General features: G+C 33.1%; 1 pseudogene; it reads left to right on the forward strand.

Annotated features, from left to right (window-relative positions):
- Positions 1 to 4,765: 4,765 nt before the first annotated feature.
- LOC149557840 (DExH-box ATP-dependent RNA helicase DExH12 pseudogene) lies at positions 4,766 to 6,368 on the forward strand (annotated as a pseudogene).
- Positions 6,369 to 8,985: the final 2,617 nt, after the last annotated feature.

Genomic DNA, 8,985 nt, shown 5'->3' on the forward strand with positions numbered 1-8,985 from the left:
TTTCTTGTTTTCCACACAGTCAATTTGCTTGTTCATTGTGGTGTTAACAAAAATAGTGAGAAGCGGTTACAAGGGTTTGTTCAAAATTTATTCTGATGGGAAGAGTAATGGGTTGATTGTATTTTTGTCCACACGATCATTACATCCTGATCTGCTCTATTTATTGGCATTTCTTTTCCAGTCTTCTTCATCACATTAAATCTTTAGTTATATTTTTTTTCAAGTGAGATTCTATACTCATTTATTATTCTCTTTCAATTCTTAACCTTATCCCATTTTTATTCACTTTCAATTCTAAATAGGTTCAATAAGCCTCCTAAAGTGGTTATGGGCTGTTAAAACTTCTAAATAGACCATCCTTTGTTTTGGCATTGTTTTATCTCTTTTCTGATGCCTATTCATTTAGTTTCAGTGAAAATGGTTTGAGCCAATAGTGATAATGATTTGAGCCAAGAGCAGATTCTCCGTGTTTTTCTTTTGTAAAAATAAAGACAGTGCAACAGAATGTAAAGTTATTATTCCCTAAATATTACCGAGTGCTAAAGCATTTACACAAGCACTGCAATCCATCTATCATTCACTATGATTTGAAATAATCAAATGTTCTCCTTGATGCAAACTACAATGCCAAAGTAAGTAAATTTGATTGTAAGGGAATATTTTCACATAGAAAGTATGTTTCATAACAATCTTGCCTATTTAATATGGCATGCAACTTTCAGATTTTGGTCTTGTTGAAACAATTCGAGGAGTTGTGGACAAAAACTTTTTTCAATTTTTGGGAACCTTGGGATATGTAGCTCCAGAATACCTTGTAGATGGTATGCCTCAAATACTAGGTTGAGCTTTCAAATTATGTTTATGGCATATCTGCTTCCCAAAAAAATCACATCCTAGGAAAATAGATATAATTAATATTAATTTTCTATGCTACAAATGCCCCCATGACATTGATTCGCCTCTACTTAGATAATTTTCTTTGTACAACAAATGACAGAATTATCTTTGTGTAACCAATGACAAGGAAATTGATGGAAAAAAGTGATGTCTATGCATCTGGAGTAGTTCTATTGGAACTGATTACTAGAAGAAAGCCTATAGAAAAATCAATGCTAGAAGGATGCCTATCTCTCGTTACCTAGGTATGCTTTATCATTTTATCTTTTAGCTTAGGAAATTCAATGTATTAGTTGCCAAGAAAGAGTACTAACATATTTTTGAAGGAGATTGGTGTCATTGGTCTTAAGACTATTGTTATAAATGTGAGTGCTTTCAATGGCAAAGCATGAAGTCACAAGGACTAGTCTCTCTCAATCCATGTGATACCAAGGCACATGTCGCAATGGTGTTACCAATAAAATTAAAAAGTTATAAAATATACTGTAGTTTATAGGGAGTGAGTTGATTGTTGAATATGTAAATATATTGTAGTTTATAGGGAGTGAGTTGATTGTTGAATATGTTTTTTATTACTTGAAAATAGGTTTTTGAAGGGATCTTGAAATCTTTTACAAAATAGTGCTAAAGATAGGTAGAATTATAGTACTAACTGAGAAACATAACAAACACAAAATACGCCAGCCAACTAGAGATGATGACAACAAAGCAAGGGCTGGGCTCCCCAACATAAAGACCCATGACAATAAAACACAGAGAAGAATCACATAAAAATATCTACCCAAGATTTTTGAGTAGCTTAGCCACTTCCAATGCAAGCTTGTTCATATTCTCTGCCACTTTCTTCAGCTCTTTAACCTCAGAGGCCACAAAAGACTATTTCCTTTTATAGCTGGCTCTAGTCATTCTACTTAGTCCAATAGGATTCTTTGATGCATGACGAGCAATGTCATTAGTGAGGTAGATAATGGCTCTATCCTCATTAGAATTCTCCAATTTACCAAGAAGGATCTTGACATGCTCATTAGAAGCCTTAAGAAGTTTATAACTTTGATTAGCAATGCTCATCAGGGCAGAGTCCAAACTAAAAAACCTTGTACTTGATTGTTGAATATGTTAAAGAAGAAACAAATGCCAGTTAATTTACAGACTGGAACTGACCTGAATTGCTTGATGTATTTTTTAAATGATGAGATGCATATACTAATGAAATTTTAGTTGCGGTAGGCCAAGCCACAACTGACAAACAGGTCAAAGCTTCCAACTATTGTGGATCCTGTGATTAAAGAGTTGCTAAACTTGAAACATCTTTAGCAAGTAAGTTGCATGCAAAATATTTCTTTTGAAGGGAATTGACATTATTTTTAAAAATACATTCAATTTATACAATTTTACTCATGTTTTGGTGGATAAAAACTTAACATTCTTCCACATTTCTTGCCCATTTTATTGCATATCTAAAATAAGACATAATCTTGCCATTTTCCAATAGCTAAATGTCTTTAATTGTGATTGTAATTTGGCATAAAATGTATTTTTGAGGTTAGATTGTCAGCTAGTTCTAGTTGATCACCATTTGAAAATTAGAGGTGCTAATCCTTTCATTGAAGAGAAAATTTATAGTGCACTACATATCATCACACTTACCCAAAAAAGTTGAGCCAAACTCTAAAAGTCCCATTGAATCTATAGAAGGAAGAGAAGAAATTGATTATCTAGATTGAAAGTCATTGTCCACTTCACAATATTAGCAAGAAGAACATCATAAGCGCTTCTGAACCAAGTATTTATGATGAAGCAAGAAGGAAAGAAAAATGAAAAAATGTATTGACTCAAGAGATAGACATTGGAAAGAAAGCCATTAATTATAAAAAGTATTAAGATCAAGTTTTAAAATAATTTTTTAATAGAAAAGCACAAAGCAAGATTAGTAGCTAAAGAGCAACAAATTGAAGATTGAGGAATCTTTTCTCTAGTTGCAAAGATAATTATGATTAGAATGTTGACAACACTTGTTTCCAATCATAGTTGGAATATCCACCAAATAGATATGAAGTACATTCCTAAATGAAGATCTGAAAACCCAATTTTGTTAGAAAAGAAAAGGAACACATGGTATGTCACTTGAAAAGACACTATATGATTTGAAACGAACTCCATGACATTAGTATTCAAAACCAAATAAGTACTTTCCCCAAAGGAAATTGATTTTTTTAAAACCCAATTTATACATCAAGAAGTCTAATTGCATGTTATTGTTCCTTCAAAAATTTTATCATAGGGTATTGGTCATAGCGCTAGAGGTTGATTTTCTAATTATTGTAAATAACGTATATGCATGGTGAACAAAGATATGAAGATCAATTTGGAGACCATGGGGAACTACCCACAACCTCAAGCCAACTCGTCTACATGTGCAGACTCAATACAACCAACTATTATGCATATGTAATTGACTATTACTATCTGACATTGCAGGCTACTACTTTTACTAAGGGACTCAAGTGCCCTGTGAGAATGGTGGACTTTGGTAGAAGGTTGTGACATGGAAAGCAATGTATAATTTAAACCTCAATAATTTGTTTAATAACTGTTCTGAGCAAAATTCATGATAATATGTTTGATTAGGATACCAAACCACCTTGAAAACTAAGGAATCAATACATATTTTTATTGAACTGAAATTATAAAGAAGGAAGTTGAGAAAAAATAGGGACTAAATGGGATTGAAGAGAAATGGAATTGTATTATATTAGGAAAATTAATGTAAGATGTTTAGCCAAGATTTTGGGATATAAAATATATTGTAGTTCATGACACATATCAATGATAGTAGGAGTCATATAAACTACATATAAGATAGTTATAGACAAAGGAAAATTTTGATGTGTGCAAGATCATAAGGAAACAACTACTTGAAAATGTAAGGATAATCAAACATGAAAAATCTAGCCATTTAGATTTGGATAACTGATTATGTATATATACTTTCATATCTTACATAAATTCCCTAATATGTGAAATTCATCTTGGGTGTCTGATAAATGCACTATGGAACTTATCACTGATTAGTACATGTAGAATAAGGCTATAATTATAGAAGGTAACTTTGGAATGATTAAAGGTTTTTAGATTAATATGAAATAAATACATAGAATTCAAGGGCAATTATAGAGAAGTATGCAGAGAAAATTTTCTTTATTGTGGAAACAGATCGATTATACGTACATGAAAGTAGTTGACCCATGGAATATCTTCATACATCCTATGGGTTATGAAGTGACACAAGAGATGCTAGAAGGGTATTCTAAGGTGATGTTAGAGTCACCTAGGGACACTACTTGTGAGAGATGATGTACCTACCAAGAGAAGTATAGTATGGCAAGAAAACAATTATATAGTTGTACTAGGAAAAGGAAAGTGGAAAACATGGTAGAAAAGATAGCCATAGAAGGAGATGCAAGAAAAGAAGAGTGGAAAGAAGTTAAGAAAATGGCACAGTATAACTATTCTGTGGCAGATTAAGTTGCTGCATTTCTAGGTGTGAAATAATGAATGTCTCAATGGAATCTCTAAGCTTATTACCTCGACGATCCAAAACCCCCAATCCTCTCAGGCCACTCAAACTTGTAGGCAAGGTCCCTGTTAAGAAATTTGACCTTTGCTAAGGTTTTTTGAGAATTTTGTTTTTATTTTGAGCTATGATTATTCAATGTTATTGTCAACAAAAAAAAATTCATTATAATGTTAAAAGAAATCTACTCAAATCTATATGGATTCTTTCATGGTTTCAAATTCTCTCTTTTATTTACTTTGAACTATGATTGTTTAATGCTATCATCAACCCAATAAAAACATTTTCATCATAATGTTCACTTTGGTAGAACAACAACTTGTAGCCTAGTTGTTCAGTGCAGGGGCAATTCAGGTGTGCATTGCAAGCAGTTCAATGAGTTGGGGATTGTCTTTGTCAACTCATTTGGTTGTTGTCATGGGTATACAGTATTATGATGGACAGGAAAATTCTCACACAAACTATCCTATAACTGATCTTCTCCAAATGATGGGGCGTGCCAGTAGACGTCTGCTTGATAATGCTAGAAAATGTGTAATTTTATGCCATGCACCTGATAAAGAATATTATGAAAGAATCTTATATGAGCCATTTCCCATGGAGAGTCATCTAGATCACTTTCTCCATGATCATATCAATGCTGAAGTTGTCGTGGGTACTATTGAAATTAAGCAGGATGTTTTAGACTATCTTAATTGGACATTCTTCTATCGAAGACTCACACAAAATCTGAATTACTATAATCTTCAAGGTGTCAGCCATAGGCATTTGTCAAACCACCTTTTTGAGCTTATAGAGAGTATGCTGAGTGATCTGGAATCAAGAAAATGTGTTGCCATAGAAGATTATATGTATCTTTCTCCTTTGAACCTAGGGATGATAGGATCTTACTAATATATTAGCTATACCACCATTGAACTCTTCAACTCATCCTTGTCTGCAAATACAAAGCTAAAAGAGCTTCTTGAAATTCTTGCTTCTACCTCAAAGTATTCACAGCTTCCCATATGGCCAAGTGAAGAAGAAATAATAAGAAAATTGATAAATCATCCAAAGTTTTCTATTGACAAACCAAAATATACCAATCCACATGTAAAGGAAAATTCATTGTTGTAAGCTCACTTTTCAAGGTATGTCATAACTGGCAACCTAACACTAGATCAATGAGCTTTCTATTAACTAGCTTCTTCAAGCTATGGTGGATGTTATGTCTGGTAATGGTTGGTTCAATCCAGCTCTTGCAGCAATGGAATTGAGCCAAATGGTTACACAAGGTCTTTGGGACCATGATTTTGTCCTGTTACAGCTTCCACATTGCACCAAGGAACTTGCTAAGAAGTGCCATGAAAATCTAGGGAAAAACATTGAAACTATTTTTGATTTAGTTGAGATGGAGGATGATGAAAGGTGTGAATTTTTACGAATGACAGATTCACAGCTGTTAGACATTGCTCATTTTTGTAAGCACTTTCCAAACATTGATTTGGCATATGACATAGTTGACAGTGATTATGTGAGGGCTAGAGAGAATATAATAGTGCAGGTCAATCTAGAAAGAGATCTTGAAGGTAGACATGAGTTGGGTCCAGTTGATGCACCAAGGTATCCCAAAGCAAAGGAAGAAGTATGGTGGCTAGTAATTGGGGATATAAAAAGAAATCAGCTAATGGCCATTAAGAGGGTATTGCTGCAAAGGAAGACTAAAGTCAAGCTTGGGTTTACTGCATCTTCAGAGCTTGGAGAGAAGACATATACACTATATTTCATGTGTGATTGATAGCTTGTGTGTGATCAAGAGTACACTTTCATAGTCAATGTGAATGAAGTAGAAGATGAAGAAAATGCAAAGGAATTAATGTTATTTACCGAGTACCACAGTTGTATAAATTTTGCATGAAGTTGATATGGTCAATATATGATGATGGAGAAAGATTGTGTGGCAAAACTCTGCAACTCAAATATATGGGCTCACAGAATAAGTTTCATCTAGTAACTTGAATGCTTTTACCATGGGTTTCAGTGATACATGATTTTAGTTAAAAATTCATTAATAAATATCTCTTACCATTGGCTTCACCAATCTATGATTTCAATACAACAAATCATTACTAACGCTAATATTAAGATCAATTGTGGCATGCTTGCATTTAATGCAACCCGTTAATTGGGAATCAAGACTTTAGCAAACTAGCTAAGTGTACTTGTGGTTACTGTGTTGAGCTTGTAATAACTTAAATAGTTAATACTGTTTTCACAGTGTAGAAGTATCTAGAAGCCCCCCTTAATGACCAAATTTTTCTCATGTTCCTCTTTGTGAAAATACTTGAACCTAGAAAGGACCTTGTCCAAATTTACTAAGTCCCTTACAGAAGGATAGACATTGAAAATTGAAAGAAAACCTTTAAATTCTATTGGAAAATTCTCCTGATAATCATGATATGGGAAGGATGGAATCAAAGAAACTCAGTAATGGAATGAAAGAATATCAGTAATGTCAAGACAATTTGATATTTAATTACTTAGTTTAATTAATTTCTTGGGCAAAATATATGAGGAACAAAGACATTGCATTAGTGTATCAGGAAATTTATACTTGTTTCAAATTGAAACATTTAAGTCCCATTGAATTCTCAAGCATTACTGGAAGAAGTAAAGTAGAAAAAGATTAAGATATTTGAAGCTTGATAAGTAGGAGATATTTTAACAAGAAGTCAAATTGTGATCTTACTATTAGGATTCAGTTGTGTGTTTTTGAGGCAAACAAGCATATTATGATTTAGCAGGCAGGTTTGTATTAGAATAACAGTTTATAAAATATCTTAATATCATACATTTGTACTCCAAAGTTGAGTCCCAAACATCTTTGTTCGTATTTGTTCTTTTGAATTTTTCTTTTGTGTAGATTTTCCGCTATATTAGTTGGTTTTCTAAATAAAAATTGGTTCCCATATTTAACTTTATTCTCACCTGAGAACTCACTAGTGTTATTCTAAGGAGTCTTAGGTAGGAATTCTAACAAAGAAAGCATGTTTTGAATCAATTTTATCATTTTCTATGGAGTTTTATATTGATCTGAATTATAACGTTCATGAGAATCCAAAATGTTTGTAGTTTTTTCAAATGAATTTCTATAAAATGTGCTCCAAAAAAGTAATTTCGAGGATGAAAGTGATGATGATATAGATTTGGATGAACAATTTGTTACTTCAAGTTCTACACCAAAAGTGCTAGAAGAAAATGTCAGTCATGATGAGATTGTTGAATTAGACATTAAACTTGACAATGAAGGAGTTGTTGAACTAGACAATAACCCCCCACAGAAAGTAAGGCTTCGATTGATAATATTTTCTATTGAAAACTAAAATATGTATGTCATAGTACATTCTGAGTCTGAGTTAGTATTTCTTTTGGAGCTTCTACATGATTGATGTTGTCAACACCAACTCCTTAATTAACATATGTAGTTACTGATAGATGGGAAATCCCTTTGTTGAAGTAATTGAAGAGCAATGAGATTCTACCCAAGTAGCCAAGGGAAAAGCAATGGAGGCAATGTCAAATGGTATAACTCTTTGCTAATAGAATTCATAGAGTGGCTGCCATATATTATTTCTGGAAGGGTATCACATAGATTGCCTTTTGCATTTGTTCTAATCTCAGAGTTTCTCAAGTGATTTGGAAGAGGCTATAAACCATCTTATAGATCATTGGTGATTATGTCACTTCTTATAGGATCATTGATTTCCAAGGAGGTCTCCCCAACACAAAATCCTCAACTGGCTTTACACTTGGCCCTGCCTGCAACATTCTTTGTTGGGATTTTTCAAGCAAGCATGGGCATTTTTAGGTTGATGATTTACGTGTCTAATAATGCAATAATGTCACTATGCAAGCCTCTCAATGTTTTTCCTTCATAGAATTCTTCTTTTATAGAGAAGATACATGTGACTGTACATAATTGAGTGGGAGGCTTGCACTAAAAAATCGTGTAATTCTAACAAGTCCCATATTTCTATTTTTAGTTATGTAATTCTGATTATTTATGGCATGAGAAAGTCATACTGATTTATATAACTATTTAAAGTTCATGGACAACACTATAATCTTTTTTAGTGGAGCCAAATAGCTGGTTTTGGTCACTAATAGTATGTGTCACATCATTTATGATTCTATTACAGGCTGGGATTCATTATAGACTTTCTATCACATGCAACTATCGTGGGTTTCATGGCTAGAGCAGCCACTGTTGTTTCTCTCCAATAGCTAAAAGGCATTCTTGGTCTTCAAAATTTTACTATAGAGATAGACATAGCGTCTACCATGAGATCAGCATGGGGAAAAACTCACAAGGTAGGTTTATATGCAATGAATCAACAACATCGTGATTTGAATACATCTGGAGTAAAGAATTTGGTCTTGAATAAAGTATATTGCCAACTTATTGTTATTGTCTTCTTGTAATTGTATCAATGTATAGTGGAGGTGGGAGACCATAGTGCTTGGAATATGCTTTC

Source organism: Cupressus sempervirens, chromosome 5, assembly GCF_028749045.1.
Source record: "Cupressus sempervirens isolate cs-2001-9-10 chromosome 5, ASM2874904v1, whole genome shotgun sequence".
In the NCBI taxonomy this organism is placed as follows: domain Eukaryota; kingdom Viridiplantae; phylum Streptophyta; class Pinopsida; order Cupressales; family Cupressaceae; genus Cupressus; species Cupressus sempervirens.